At 42.2% G+C, this 16,851-nt stretch overlaps 1 non-coding gene across 1 annotated transcript; it reads left to right on the forward strand.

The window, feature by feature from the left end:
• The first annotated feature begins 1,104 nt into the window (after positions 1-1,104).
• On the forward strand, positions 1,105-1,159 carry LOC118361815 (U7 small nuclear RNA). Its single transcript, XR_004821078.1, has one exon. It is a non-coding gene; the product is annotated as a U7 small nuclear RNA (small nuclear RNA).
• Positions 1,160-16,851: the final 15,692 nt, after the last annotated feature.

The raw sequence follows: 16,851 nt of genomic DNA on the forward strand, positions 1-16,851 counted from the left end.
TACCTGTAATTTGGCCTCTGCAGGGCGTTAGGTACCTGTAATTTGGCCTCTGCAGGGCGTTAGGTACCTGTAATTTGGCCTCTGCAGGGCGTTAGGTACCAGTAATTTGGCCTCTGCAGCCCGGTAGGTACCTGTAATTTGGCCTCTGCAGCCCGTTAGGTACCTGTGATGATGTGACACGATGTGCAGGAGAGGTTTAGGAAGAAACACACTGGAGAAGTAGAAACAGAGATACATAGGCAGCTGGAAAGAGAGGAAGAGATAGAGAGAGAGAGAGAGAGAGAGAGAGAGAGAGAGAGAGAGAGAGAGAGAGAGATGCCAATGCTTGCAGTCCTCTGATAAAACGTAAGTAATTCCCAAGTCAAACACACAGAGAGCCTCTGCATCACTCTGCATAGGATCGAGCCTGTTGTCTGTTGGTGTCAATGTATATTATTGTATCTATCCCTCCATCTATCTCTCTGTCCCTCCCTCTCTCACTCATTCCCCCACTTCAGTCTCCCTCACCTTACCTCTCTTTTTTCTCCCTGCATCTTTCTCTCTCCCCACCGTTTCTTTCCTGTTTCTCTCTCTTTCTCTCTCTCTCCCTCTTTTCAATTGCAAATAGCAAGAATGTATCCCACCCTACCCACATAATATAAGTATACTATAGAATACTATAGTACTTACTATTGAATTCTGTAGTAAACTGTAGTATACTGTAGAATATTATACTACATACGGTCCCGTGTGGCTCAGTTGGTAGTGCTTCCAATGCCAGGGTTGTGGGCTCCATTCCCACAGGGGACCAGTATGAAAAAAATACAGAAATATATGCACTCACTACTGTTAATCGCTCTGGATAAGAGCATTTGCTAAATTACTAAAAGGTAAATGTAGCATCCCTCGATCATGTGTTTTTAACTATAGTAAATGCTATAGTATTTCAATTGCATATACCCTGCCAATTCCCCTCCTCCATATACAAATTTGTGCCACCCGTAAGTGAAAAACCTACGTGCTAAGAAGAGAGCATAAATAGAGCATTCCCTACAGATTATAGAAAAGAGCAGAAGCTCGGAACTCTTCGGTCAGAACGAAGTCCTTCCTACACACAGGTCATGGAAAAGGTGCTCTTTCAGTATTTCTCCAGTAGGTTTCCTCAAGGGAAAAGGCCCCCACTTCTATGTCAAAGATAATGAAGCAAAAACACTTTGGTCGATTCTAAAGTAATGTCCCCAAAAACACTACAGTAAATACTACAGTATACTGTACTACAGTCTGAAAAAACACTACAGTAAATACTACAGTATACCGTACTACAGTCTGAAAAAACACTACAGTAAATACTACAGTATACCGTACTACAGTCTGAAAAAACACTACAGTAAATACTACAGTACTACAGTATATATACTATAGTAAACTGTAAAAACTACAGTATATTACAGTAAATAGTACATTATTTCAGTCCGCAAAAACACTATAGGGAATACTGCCCTACAATGGCGAAACACAGTTACTACGAATTTGGACAAAATCTTTGATCTGTTGTCATGGCCAGGTATATTATCTGAGTAATGTGCTATTTCATTTCCTGACACAAAAACAAGCCAGTTGATCAGAATATACAACAGAGTATCAGAACTAGCTTTTCAGTCTAGACAAAAATAGACTTTGCAGTAAAACAAATTTTACTGGGAGATTTTGGGAGTTGACTCCGACTCCTGTGATTGGAGTCGAAAGAAATCAACTCTTGCTCGACTCCCAAAACACGCTTGAACGGACATGCACACACATACACACCACCTCATTTTTGCAGAGTCCTACTAGGAAGACGACATGACTCTGCTCATTTGCCTATAAAAGGCCTATTCTGAATATAGAAGGTGATATTTCTTCTGTGTGCAGCCCTGACGGATCCCATGGGATGATGCGGCACACTCTACGCTGATAAGCCTATTCTTTGCCATGTTGTAGCCCTATTCAGACAGGTATTACAAGAGCCGTTGCTTTTGTCATTATTAGCCAAGCATGTGCATTATTCCAGAGAACGATTCACACAGGATTAGTTTTCTCAAACTGACCCCTGTAATTCTTAATTTTTCTAATTGAATTGACTCTTATGGCGGAAGCCTGGAGGATTTTATTGTAGGCGTGAAGATAGACGATAATAGGCTACACTGATAACTTGTGCTTGGCTGCCAAATGCATTGGTCTCTCCATAATATTTACAGATATGAAGTGTGATCATACTCATTATTTTAGAGATCCATCCATGGTAGACGTCCTTCCTAATAACAATGCCCCTCATCCTACTGATTTGAACTGTAGAACCGTATTTGCACTTGACTGTGTTTATGGATGAGAAAGTAAACTTACCATTTCCAAAATGTTGAGTGGGGATGCTGCTTTGCAATCTATTGTTTAGGACATGGCTTTCCAACCCTGTTGTGGAGAGCTAACATCTTGAAGGTTTTCACTCCAACCCTAATCCTGCGCATCTGATTCAATAGTTAGCTGGTTGATAAACTGAATCAGTTTAGTTACAACTTGGGTTGGAGCAAAAACCTACAGGAAGGTAGGTCTCCAGGAACTGGGTTGGAGAGACCTGACATAGGACATCAACAGCCAGCCAGGGTTTCATTAAATAAGCTATAGGCACAATACCTTTTAAAGCACATTTAGGCCTAATTTAACTGATGCATTTGGCAAACTTCAAATCACTGGCAATATGAAAAATAGCTTAGCCATACTCATTTACAGCTTCATTTACAGTGCCTTATGAAAGTATTCAGAGTTTTTCCAGAATATGTTAAGTTACGGCAGCGTAGCCTAGTGGTTAGAGTGTTGGACTAGTAACCTGAAAGGTTGCAAGATTGAATCCCTGAGCTGACAAAGTACACAATCTGTTGTTCTTCCCCTGAACAAGGCAGTTAACCCACTGTTCCTAGGCCATCATTGAAAATAAGAACATGTTCTTAACTGACTTGCATAGTTAAAGGTTAAATGAACAGCCTTCTTCTAAAATTGATTTAAAAAATGTATCCTCAGCAATCTACACACAATACCCCATAATGACAAAGCAAAATAGTTTTTTTTTAATGTTTGCAATTGTATTAAATATTTGTTTTTATTTTTTATTTAACCTTTATTTAACCAGGAAGGGCTCATTGAGATTAAAATGTATTTTTCAAGTGCGCCCTGGCCAAGATAGGCAGCACCAAGTCATTACAAAACAATGACAGACAGACAACATGAAAACCTACAAGTAATCTAGTAAAAACCATTGAATTAACAAGAGTATAAAACAGCTAATTAAAAACATTGACAGGTCAGGGAATCAGCCTCAAAATCCTTCATCAGTGATTTAAAAACACCAATCGGGACAAGTTCTTCCAATTTAAAAGTATTTTGTAAGATGTTCCAAGACGGTGGCGCAGAGTAAATAAAAGCCCTTTTACCAATTTCAGTTCAGACATTTGGAACAGTTAGCAGGATAAAGTCCAGCGAACGAAGAGATTACCCACCACAATACTGAACAATAAAAATGCACAAATAAAAAGGTAGTAAACCCAAAATGGCTTTGTAAAAAAAAGTATACCAGTTACTGAGCCTACGAGTGACTAGAGAAGGCCAGCCAACCCTGGTATACAAAGTGCAGTGGTGCGTAAGGTTTTTGCAGTTTAAAATAAATCTCAAAGTGCCATAGGAATGAGTGTCAATTGATCTCAAACACTGAGAGGAAGCATTCATATATAAAATATCCCCATAGTCTAGTAAAGGCATAAATGTAGCTGATACTAGCCTCCTTCTGGCTTCAAAAGAAAAACAGGCCTTATTCCTAAAATAAAATCCCAATTTCAGTTTAAATTTTTTGTAAGTTGTTGAATATGCAATTTAAAAGAGAGGCCGTCATCAATTCAAATTCCAAGATATGTATATGAGGTTACAACCTCAATCTCCTTGCCCTGACAGGTAGTAATAGGTGAAAGGTTCAGAGGTCTATTTCTTGCATTAGAAAACACCATTAGTTTTGTTTTGAGGATAAGCTTCAATTGACATAAGGTATGTTGAACAGTATAAAAAGCATTTTGCATGTTCTGGAAAGCTTTTGTAAGAGACAAGGCACAACAGTAAATAACAGTATCATCAGCATAAGGAAGTTGTGCATTTTGGACATTTTTGTGTAAATCATTTATATAAATAGTGAATAAGAGAGGACCAAGTTCAGAGCCTTGGGGCACACCATTCAAGACAGACAATTTAACAGACATAAACCCATCAAATTGAGTGCACTGAGTTCTATCAGACAGTTAGTTAGCAAACCATGCAACTGCATGCTCTGAAAGACCTACACTCAACAATATCTGCCTTAGTATAGCATGATCAACTATATCAAAAGCCGAGAGATCAATAAAAAGTGAGACACAGTGCTGTTTTTTGTCAATGGCTTCAGTGATATCATTTAAAACCTTCATGGCTGCTGTAATTGTGATATGCTTCTTCCTGAAGTCCGATTGGTACATTGATAAAATAGAGTTAGTAAATAAAAACTATTTTAGCTGTTCACTTACAAGGGTTTCAAGTATTTTCACCAGGGGTGACAGCTTTGAGTTTGGCCTATACTTATTTAAAATATTTGGATCTCCCCCTTTTAAAAGTGGTAGGACAAATGTTGATTGAACAGACTTACATAGTGGTTCAGCTATGAAATCAGCTGCCAGATTTAAAAAGCAGGGATCCAAAAGATCAGGACCTGCAGGCTTTCTCTGATCTAAGGATTTCAGGGCTTTATGTACCACCTGCACTGAGAATGGCAAAAAGCTAAAAGTTTGACCAGCTCTCACTGGTTCATCCACACAGGGTTGTACAGAGACAGAGGACACTGAATCAAACAGCCTACCAGATGATACAAAGTGCTCATTGAAACAATTCAGAATTTCAGTTTTGTCATATATAGCAACAGAGTCCTTCAAAACACATGACGGTAATTCATTAACATTACTGTTACCAGACATAGACTTAATAACCTTCCAAAACTTTCTAGGGTCATTCAGGTTATCAGTGGTAACAGACATAAAATATTCAGACTTGGCCTTCATGAGAAGAAAAGAACACTTGTTTCGTAACTGACTAAAAATAAGCCAATCAGCATCAGAACATGATGTCCTTGCTTTAGCCCAGGCTAGATTACGGTCGTGAATAATTTCAAGACAGCTCAGAAGAAAACCATGGATTATCCCGCCCTTTAACCCTGAACCTGCGGAATGGGGCATGTTTGTTTACTATTTGGGAATACCCATCATGAAAGAATTTCCAGGCAGTTTCCACATCAGGAATAAGCTCAATCTTGCTCCAGTCAAAACAAAACAAATCATGAATGAAAGCCTGCTCATTAAAACACTTCAAATTTCTCTTACGGATAAAACGTGGGTTTGTCTTAGGAACCTAGCAACAACAGCACAATGGTCACTTAAATCATTACAAAAAACACCAACCTCAGAATATTTATGTGGAACATTTGTCAATATCAAATCAATCAGGGTAGATTTATCTGGGCATTTAAGATTTGGGCGAGTGTGGGTGAGTTAATCAACTGGGTAAGATTCATAGAATTACAAAACATTTTTAAATCATCAGGCACCGGCTTTAACCATCACCAGTTGAGATCACCAATCAAGATCATTTCACTGTAAAGAAGTTTAGACATAAGGTGCGTGAAAGAAGAAAATGCATCACCGAGAGCAAAGGGGGGTCTATAACATCCAATCACAGTTATAGAGAGCAGAGAGGGGTCTATAACAGCCAATCGCAGTTATAGAGAGCAGAGGGGGGTCTATAACAGCCAATCACAGTTATAGAGAGCAAAGGGGGGTCTATAACAGCCAATCACAGTTATAGAGAGCAGAGGGGGGTCTATAACAGCCAATCACAGTTATAGAGAGCTGAGGGGGGTCTATAACAGCCAATCACAGTTATAGAGAGCTGAGGGGGGTCTATAACAGCCAATCACAGTTATAGAGAGCTGAGGGGGGTCTATAACAGCCAATCACAGTTATAGAGAGCTGCGGGGGGTCTATAACAGCCAATCACAGTTATAGAGAGCAGAGGGGGGTCTATAACAGCCAATCACAGTTATAGAGAGCTGGGGGGGGGTCTATAACAGCCAATCACAGTTATAGAGAGCAGAGGGGGGTCTATAACAGCCAATCACAGTTATAGAGAGCAGAGGGGGTCTATAACAGCCAATCACAGTTATAGAGAGCAGAGGGGGGTCTATAACAGCCAATCACAGTTATAGAGAGCAGAGGGGGGTCTATAACAGCCAATCACAGTTATAGAGAGCAGAGGGGGGTCTATAACAGCCAATCACAGTTATAGAGAGCTGGGGGGTCTATAACAGCCAATCACAGTTATAGAGAGCAGAGGGGGGTCTATAACAGCCAATCACAGTTATAGAGAGCTGAGGGGGGTCTATAACAGCCAATCACAGTTATAGAGAGGCCCTTGGAAACCTCAATATTCAAAGCAAGAAATTCCAATAGTTTCAGACTTTGCCACACTTACATGGAATTTAGATTTTACATATATAGCCACACCCCCACCTTTCTTATACAAAACAGAAATACCTTATTTACATAAGGATTTACACCCTTTGCTATGAGACTTGAAATTGAGCTCAGGTGCCTCCTGTTCCCACTTATCATCCTTGAGATGTTTCTACAACTTGATTGGAGTCCAACTGGGGTAAATTAAATTGATTGGACATGATTTGGAAAGGCACACACCTGACAATACAAGGTCCCAATGCTGACAGTGCATGTTAGTGCAAAAACCAAGCTATGAGGTTGAAGTGTCTGTAGAGCTCAGAGACAGGAAGTATACCAAAAAATGTCTGCAGTATTGAATGTCCCCAAGAACACAGTGGCCTCTGTCACGCCTGCTCCCGCTCCTCCTCTCTGGCCCGAGGACGCCAGACTGCCCATCCTTACGCACACCTGTCATCATCATTACGCGCATCCGCGCTCGCTGGACTCACCTGTACTCCATTACCTTGTTGATTGCCCCTCCTATGGCTGTCTGTTAGATCCCTGTCAACATTATTGTTGTATTGTCATTTTTGTTTTCCCCTGTCCAGACGCTGTCCGTTTTCTGTTCCTGTCCGTGTTTCATTAAATGTTCACTCCCTGTACTTGCTTCTCGTTTCCAGCGTCTGTCCTCACAGGCCTCCATCATTCTTAAACGGAAGAAGTTTGGAACCGTCAAGTCTCTTCCTAGAGCTGACCTCCCAGCCAAACTGAGCCGTCTGGGGAGAAGGGACTTGGTCAGGGAGGTGGCCAAGAACACCATGGTCACTCCGACAGAGTTCTAGAGTTCCTCTGTGGAGATGGGAGAATATTCCAGAAGGACAACCATCTCTGCAGCACCACCAATCAGGCCATTATGGTAGAGTGGACAGATGGAAGCCACTCTTCAGTAAAAGGCACATAGCAGCCCGTTTAGAGTTTTCCAAAAGGCACTTAAAGACTATCAGACCATGAGAAACAAGATTCTCTGGTCTAATGAAACCAGGATTGAACTCTCTGGCCTGAATGCCAAGCATCACATCTGGAGGAAATGGCACTGTCCCAATGGTGAAGCATGGTGGTGACAGCATCATGCTATGGGGATGTTTTCAACAGCAGGGACTGGGAAACGAGACAGGATCGAGGCAAAGATGAACGGAGCAAACAAAGTACAGCGAGATCCTTGATGAAAACTTGCTCCAGAGCACTCAGGGCCTCAGACTGTGGCGAAGGTTCTCCTTCCAACAGGACAATGACCCTAAGCACACAGCCAAGACATTGTGTGAGTGAATTTGGGACAAGTCTCTGAATGTCCTTAAGTGGCCCTGCCAGAGCCCAGACTTGAAACCGATCAAACATCTCTGGAGAGACCTGAAAATAACTGTACAGCAATGCTTTGGGAAGAAACTCCCCAAATACAGTTGTACATAGCTTATAGTGTCACGCCCAAGTATACTCAACGCTGTAATGCCTGCCAAAGGAGCTTCAACAAAGTAAAGGGTCTGAATACATATGTAATGTGAAATTTCAGTTTTTTACTTAGAATAAATTAACAAAAATGACTGAACCTGTTTTTGCTTTGTCATTATGGGGTATTGTGAGTAGATTGATGAGGGGAAAAAAACAATTTGATACATTTTTGATTAAAACAGTAATGTAACAAAATGTGGAAAAAGTCAAGGGGTCTGAATACTTTTCGCAGGCACTGTATACTTTTATACCCTTTTGGTGAATTTACGAGGCATAGCTAGATACAGTTTACCAAGACAATAGCCTATGCGCATGGTTCTGACTGTCTGTCTGTCTGCCCCGATTTTCTTTCCCTCGCCTGTTCCTCTTTTTCTTCTCTATGAATAACACTAGTGTGTGTTTGGTCTTTGGTCTGTTGTGTGTAAAATAATAGCTTAGCCTATTCAATGATAGCCACTACTTTAGTGAACTTGCACGAGCCATTGCAAGCCAAAAAATAGCTAAATACAGCACTGCGATACCTATAGCCTACATCTTTTGATTACCAATGCACGATTCTGACTGTCTGCCTGGTGGCCAACCCTACCTATGTCTGCCTGTGTCACTCTCATCTCTCTCTCTCTCCCTCGCTAGCTCACTCTTTGCTGTAAGAGATGTGAGAGTTTGTCTTCTTTAAGTAGACGACGGAAAATAGTTTTCTCCGCTGCAAAAATACTGAATTGAGGAGTCGATTCCCAGCTGAATGGAATTGTGACACCCAGAAATAAATATGAAAGTTGACCAACTGAAGGGGAAGATTCCCGGTGTTTGTGATGCTCGTCGTTTGGTGAGACGCAGACAGGGTGGCGTGAGTGGTGAAACAGAAGAGTCGTTGTCTGTTCTTTTGAGTTTTGATGTTGACTTGACAAAGTGATGTAATTGCTTGTTTTTGTGTTGACATGCTGAATACACCAATGTGTCTGTTTAAACTACAAGCGCACAGCTCGGACACCCATGCATACCCCACAAGACATGTCACCAAAGTTCTCTTCACAATCCCCAAGTCAAGAACAGACTATGGGAGGTGTACAGTACTACATAGAGCCATGACTATATGGAACTCTATTCCACATCAGGTAACTGATGCAAGCAGTAGAATCAGATTTTTAAAAACATATAAAAATATACCGTATGGAACAGAGGAGACTGTGAAGAGACACGCACAGGCACGGACATACATACACATGACAAGACACACACTCTACACACACGTAGACATAGATGTCTATTATCTACCTATCTGTGTCACTACTTCCTCCGAAGTCGGCTTCTCTCCTTGTTCGGGCGGCGTTCGTGGGTCGACGTCACCGGTCTTCTAGCCATCGCCGCTCCATTTGTCATTGTTCCATTTGTTTTGTCTTGTTACCCGCACACCTGGTTTACATTCCCTATTCACACTGCATATATATATTCCTTTGTTCCCCCCATGTCTTTGTGTGGAATTGTTTTTGTTTTGTGTTTATTCTATCGCACCAGTCTGTTTTTTTCACCCTGGGCATTGCCTGTACCCTATTGGGGAAATTTTGTGAAACATATGGTTGTATTCTTGACGGTATTTTGCGTTTGTCACTTTTGCCGGTTGGCTTGAGCTGTGGCTGTTTGCGCCCATCTGTTATTGCTCCTGGCAAATAAAGTCGCCTGACCACCTGTCTCTACTCTCCTGCACTTGACTTGAATGACCAGCAGTGAAAACCCTGACAATCTGTCTGTTTTGTAGCCTTTGTTTTGTCCTGTTTCAACAGAAGTAAATTAACTTGGCTGGCTTTCGCCAGTTGATGTACCGTTAGAGAGAGAGCTGGCCAAAAGTTGGCTAAGGTTAGCTATTATTTTGGCCTCAATCACGATAAACCTGAATCAAACGATGAAAGCAGCGGCCAAATGATTGAAGACTGATATTCTGCTGTTTTTTCAGTGCAGTGTGAGTTTTTACTCGTCAGTAAAGCTAGCGATGTGACTGCTTTGATTTGTCAGTTTCCCTAGCTAATTCCCTACTTTTCACACTGACAGTAATAAACAGCTCTACAGGCTTCACTGTCATGGTGCACAGTCAGTACACACGATGCTCATCCTGTCTTAGCAAGATCAGATTGTGACAGGTGTCCCAGCAGGGTCAGACAGCCAGGGAAGACCAGTCTACGGCACTCAGGTGAATTTTGCAGTATATTAACAATATCAGTGAATGATACAAAGTTCCATCTTGAGTTGATGACTAGACCTTCAGTAGCTACTGTATTGGATCTGGGAATAATAGTCATTTCAATTATTGAACCATTGATTATAGTCTTGTATAATGTAATGTATAAATGTACATCAAGGTAATTCTTTGTCATGCCTCATCTTAGGAGGATCAAATCCTAAGATGAGAGTTCAAAGAGTTCTCAGCATGGTCAAGTAGCCAGGGATGACCAGTATGTGACAGAGTGGAGGTGAATCAATGAAACACTTTATTCTCTCTTTGCAGCAAACACTGGACAAGCCAGATACGTCAATGATTGAAACTACTTTAAGGCAGTCTGACAAACCTTTAAAGTTGATTTCCAAACTGTACCAAGGGCTGGTAGAGGCTTCTCCCAATGACACAAAACATGTCAAACTAAAATGTGAGGAAGACTTGGTAGAAGGTATTGGTGATGATGAATGGATACAGATGTGTTTGAATGCCCAGTCATGTTCATATGACTATTTAAGACCATCCATAGAACGTACTATATGCCAGTGAAACTGAATAACATGCACGCAGAAATGTTATTCCTCTGCTGGAGGTGTAAAACACTAAAGGGGACATATTTACATATGTTATGGTCTTGTGAAGGCTGACTGAAATCTGGAAGATTATGTTATGGTCTTGTGAAGGCTGGCTGAAATCTGGAAGAGTATGTTATGGTCTTGTGAAGGCTGACTGAAATCTGGAAGAGTATGTTATTTTATCTCAGCATGTCTACAGATTCTACCTTTTTCTCTGTTATGGTGTTCTTGGAAATGTTGACACTGGATACTGTGATCAGAAGAATCTGCGTAACCAAGTATTTATAGCGGCTTAGAAATGCATTGCCATTAATTGGAAGGTCGGTTATCCCTCCACAATGTCATAATGGATGGCAGAAATGTTAAGTTCTGTATCACTAGATTTGATTTCTAACAAGATTAAGGGTATACTGGGCAACTTTCATAAGGTCTGGATGCCTTATATGGAATACAGTATGACTAAAGGAATCTCCATTGAAAACATGCCCACGTCAGGGGAGATACCTATTTAGGCAATCCCTAGCTGATGGGCTGCTCAGTCCTGGTCCTGGGGGTCTGCCATCTTGTAGATTGTCACTCTGGCCTTGACCTAACACACCCGAAACCAATAATGAATGTTTCTCGAAGATCCTAAAGCTGAGTGGGGTGTGTTGGGTTGAAGCGCTGCAGTGCCGTGGACCCCTAGAGACAGGATGGGGCGATCCAGCTATATTGTAAAAAGAGCTCTACAGTACTATTAGGCCTACGAGATTAATTATATGGAGAATTTGATGTTTCTGTGTGTATATTTGAGGTGTATGTGTTTTTTTATTTGACTTTTGTTTCCAAAACTTTCCCTTGGTAATAATTTTTAAAAAGTTAGAAGGAAATTGTGTTGAGAGAGTTGAGTTATGAACTGGACGGTGGAGGTTGGGCGTGCAGGCGGCTCGGGCTGGCCTGGCTGTATAGAGCTAGCTCGGGCTTGCCTGGCCTGGCTGTATAGGGCTTGCCTGGCCTGGCTGTATAGAGCTAGCTCGGGCTGGCCTGGCTGTATAGAGCTAGCTCGGGCTGGCCTGGCTGTATAGAGCTAGCTCGGGCTGGCCTGGCTGTAATAGAGCTAGCTCGGGCTGGCCTGGCTGTAATAGAGCTAGCTCGGGCTGGCCTGGCTGTAATAGAGCTAGCTCGGGCTGGCCTGGCTGTAATAGAGCTAGCTCGGGCTGGCCTGGCTGTATAGAGCTAGCTCGGGCTGGCCTGGCTGTATAGAGCTCGGGCTGGCCTGGCTGTAATAGAGCTAGCTCGGGCTGGCCTGGCTGTATAGAGCTAGCTCGGGCTGGCCTGGCTGTAATAGAGCTAGCTCGGGCTGGCCTGGCTGTAATAGAGCTAGCTCGGGCTGGCCTGGCTGTATAGAGCTAGCTCGGGCTGGCCTGGCTGTAATAGAGCTAGCTCGGGCTGGCCTGGCTGTATAGAGCTAGCTCGGGCTGGCCTGGCTGTATAGAGCTAGCTCGGGCTGGCCTGGCTGTAATAGAGCTAGCTCGGGCTGGCCTGGCTGTATAGAGCTAGCTCGGGCTGGCCTGGCTGTAATAGAGCTAGCTCGGGCTGGCCTGGCTGTAATAGAGCTAGCTCGGGTTGGCCTGGCTGTAATAGAGCTAGCTCGGGCTGGCCTGGCTGTAATAGAGCTAGCTCGGGCTGGCCTGGCTGTAATAGAGCTAGCTCGGGCTGGCCTGGCTGTATAGAGCTAGCTCGGGCTGGCCTGGCTGTAATAGAGCTAGCTCGGGCTGGCCTGGCTGTATAGAGCTAGCTCGGGCTGGCCTGGCTGTAATAGAGCTAGCTCGGGCTGGCCTGGCTGTAATAGAGCTAGCTCGGGCTGGCCTGGCTGTATAGAGCTAGCTCGGGCTGGCCTGGCTGTAATAGAGCTAGCTCGGGCTGGCCTGGCTGTAATAGAGCTAGCTCGGGCTGGCCTGGCTGTCTGGCTAAAAATGTATATAGAGGATGTCTTAATAAAGACAATCAAAAGTCTTTGTATTTTTGAAAGAGTTGTTCGTTTATTAGGCTATTGGTTACAGGTGCAAGACAATATTGATAATTGAATTACCTTTGATCTAGTTGAGTCTTGTCAATCACTTAAACATATTTAATAATAATAATATCTACCTTGATGACTCTGGATATTTCTGCTTACTTTTGTTATCTAAATAGAGACGGCATAGTGGACTGTGTAGAAATGCAGGACATTAGCTATAGATGGCTTCCTGGGGGAAGACATCCAGACCCACCGCCAGTTTATGTCCCCCCACTTCTAAAACCAAAGTTGCACCCCTGCACATGTACACACACACACACACACACACATACACACACATGCCCCCTAGACAGAGCAGGTTAATGGCAGCAGCCAGTGATTGGGTTCACAGATGAGGGATAATTTTGGTCCATATTCGAAGGAACTGATTGCTCCCAGTGTTCATTAGTCAATTCCGAGGTCAAACGTTCCAGGGACAGCATTCCCTTTTCACTCCAGTGACTCACAGCCTAAATCCACAGCAAAGGGCTTAAAACGAGACAGGAAAGGAAAAGGTGCATTCTAATACTCTGAAGAATTAGGTCTTTATGTGAACAGATTGGTTAAAGTGAGGGTTCGAGGGTTTAACACATACAGCCCCAAACAAAAGTTTGGACCATACCTACTCATTCAAGACTTTTTCTTAATTTTTAAAACTATTTTCTACATTGTACCATAATAGTGAAGACATCAAAACTATGAAATAACATACAGTATATGTAATCATGTAGAAGCCAAATAAGCATTAAACAAATCAAAATATATTTTCGATTTTATATTCTTCAACGTAGCCACCCTTTGCCTTGATGACAGCTTTGCACACTCTTGGCATTCTCTTAACCAGCTTAATCTGGAATGCTTTTCCAAAACTCTTGAAGGAGTTCCCACATATACTGAAAACAAAATCATCCCAAACCATCTCAATTGGGTTGAGATCGGGTGATTGTGGAAGTTAGGTCATCTGATGCAGCCCTCCATCACTCTCCTTCATTGTCAAATAGCCCTTACACAGCCTGGAGGTGTGATGGGTCATTGTCCTATTGAAAAACAAATGATAGTCCTGGGAAGCGCAAACCAGATGGGAGCCATGCTGGTTAAATGTGCCTTGAATTCTAAATAAATCACTGACAGTGTCACCAGCAAAGCACCCCCACACCATCCCACCTCCTCCTCCATGCTTCACGGTGGGAACCACACATGCGGAGATCATTCATTCACCTACTCTGCATCTCACAAAGACAGGACAGATTTCCACAGGTCTAATGTCCATTGCTCGTGTTTCTTGGCCAAAGCAAGTCTCTTCTTCTATTGGTGTTCTTTAGTAGTGGTTTCTTTGCAGCAGTTCAACCATGAAGGCCTGATTCACACAGTCACCTCTGAACAATTGATGTTGAAATGTGTCTGTGAAGCATTTATTTGGGCTGCAATCTGAGGTGTAGATAACTCTAATGAACGTATCCTCTGCAGCAGAGGTAACTCTGGATCTTCCTTTCCTGTGGCGGTCCTCATGAGAGCCAGTTTCATCATAGCACTTGATGGTTTTTGGGACTGCACTTGAAGAAACTTTCAAAGTTCTTAAAATGTTCAATATTCACTGACCTCCATGTCTTAAAGTAATGATGGACTGTTGTTTCTCTTTGCTTATTTGAGCTGTTCTTGCCATAACATGGACTTGGTCTTTTACCAAATAGGGCTTTCTTCTGAATACCACCCCTACCTTGTCACAACACAACTGATTGTCTCAAACACATTACGAAGGAAAGAAATTCCACAAATTAACTTTTGACAGGGCACACCTTTTAATGCAAATGCATTCCAGGTTACAACCTCATGAAGCTGGTTGAGAGAATGCCAAGAGTGCCAAGAGTGTGCAAAGCTGTCATCAAGGCAAAGGGTGAGAATCTTTGAAGAATCTCAAATCTAAAATATATATTTTTTTGATTCCATATGTCTTCTTTCATAGCTGTGATGTCTTCACTATTATTCTACAATGTAGAAAATAGTAAATGTAAAGAAAAATCCTTGAATGAGTAGGTGTGTCCAAACTTTTGACTGGTACTGTATGTGTACTTTCAACTTGATTTGAGTGTACAATGTGACTAAGCTCCAATGCTCTGTGAGTCGTTAATGTATATTTTTCCTTTCTGTAAATGGACTATTCATGTGTATGCATGTGTGGATGTGTGTGTTTGAGTGTGTATTTTCATCGTCCATATTTCATGTCGAAGTTGCAGTTTGAGTAGAGATATGTGATGGTAGTTAGTGCCCACTGGGCACACACTAGTTGAATCTACGCTGTTTTTCAATGTAATGATGTTAAACAAACATGGAATAGACGTTGAATTGACATCTGTGCCCAGTGGGTGGTGAATATTTGGGCTAGCTTCCTGTTCATGGAAGAGCAGGTTTCCACAGAAATGCAGAGAGACAGCGGTCTGACACTATGAATGATACATTATATGATTGTCTTGGATGGAACCCTGCGATCCACACGGTCTACTGAGTAGTGGAGGCTCTCCCCACTGGGCACAGATGTCAGTTCAACAAAACATTTCACCCTGTCATTGGTTTTAGGTTAATATTTTGGTGAAAAAAATATGAAATTCTCTTAATTTGATTACTTTTTTCAAATTGATTCAACGTTGTCAGATGGATTTTTGGGGGGAGGGTTGAAATGACGTGGAAACAACGTTGATTAAACCAGTTTTTGCCCAGTGGGTCATCTGTCTCTCTGTCTCTCTGTCTCTCTGTCTCTCTCTGTCTCTCTGTCTCTCTGTCTCTCTGTCTCTCTTTCTCTCTGTCTCTCTGTCTCTCTGTCTCTCTGTCTCTCTGTCTCTCTCTGTCTCTCTGTCTCTCTGTCTCTCTGTCTCTCTGTCTCTCTCTGTCTCTCTGTCTCTCTGTCTCTCTCTGTCTCTCTCTGTCTCTCTGTCTCTCTGTCTCTCTGTCTCTCTCTCTCTCTCTCTCTCTGTCTCTCTGTCTCTCTGTCTCTCTGTCTCTCTCTCTCTGTCTCTCTGTCTCTCTGTCTCTCTGTCTCTCTGTATCCATCAACTTAGATCTCTCTGTCTGCAGTCTCACATCCAGGTTAGAATACATGGTGTGGTTATTGATCAAAAAGCTTAGAGATTTTTTGGAAATGTGAGAAGTGTTTCTTGGTATATGATCGGAAAAAAGTCCATTTTACAAATCACCACGTTCAACACCGATATGGAAACAGTTCTTTCTGTCCTTCTTTCAGTTAGTTATACACTCCAAAACAGAAATCGATAATCATTGAAGTAATCTGCCCTTTGTTTCTCCAACCTTATGGGATGCAACAGGGCAGGAACAAACACATAACAATGGTAAGACATCAAGCGAGGCATGTTTGTGTGATATAGAGTACGTTTCAAAGGTTTGAAAGGCCAGAGAGAGATCCAATTGTTGAATAATTGAGAAGGTAAGGGATAGGAAGAGCCATAGTTAGAGTGAGTATCAGTTAGACTTCACAAAGAGATGGGGAGAAGAAGACCTAGCTATAACATAAGAAGACTGAGCTTTCACTTGGCACTCAGACACCTCTACCTCATAACCTTTTGTTTGCGACTCTTTGCTTGTGATTGACTAGCCAGGATGATGGTTCTACTTTGTAGAGTTTTAGTGGACAACAGTGCCAGTGGATGGCTTGGAATGAAACCTAGCGATATTCAGATGGGGTGCGACATTCTAAAATGTATGACATCAGAGGACCTCCGAATGGATCCACAAAGAACTCCAGAATAGAACTCCAGAATAGAACTCCAGAATAGAACTCCAGAATAGAACTCCAGAATAGAACTCCAGAATAGAACTATGCAAATAACATGTCGGCAGTCACGTTTTCAAAATATTGGACTCTCAAGAATAATGATGTGGCATGTGACACTTTGCTTCTTGAAAGTCCAATATCTTGTCAACTTGACTGCTAACACACAAAACATTGTGGGACTGTATCAACAGTGGACTAATGAAACAAATGCCAAAGGATACAGTCGT

The sequence above is a fragment of the Oncorhynchus keta genome, chromosome 28 (assembly GCF_023373465.1).
Source record: "Oncorhynchus keta strain PuntledgeMale-10-30-2019 chromosome 28, Oket_V2, whole genome shotgun sequence".
Lineage (NCBI taxonomy): Eukaryota > Metazoa > Chordata > Actinopteri > Salmoniformes > Salmonidae > Oncorhynchus > Oncorhynchus keta.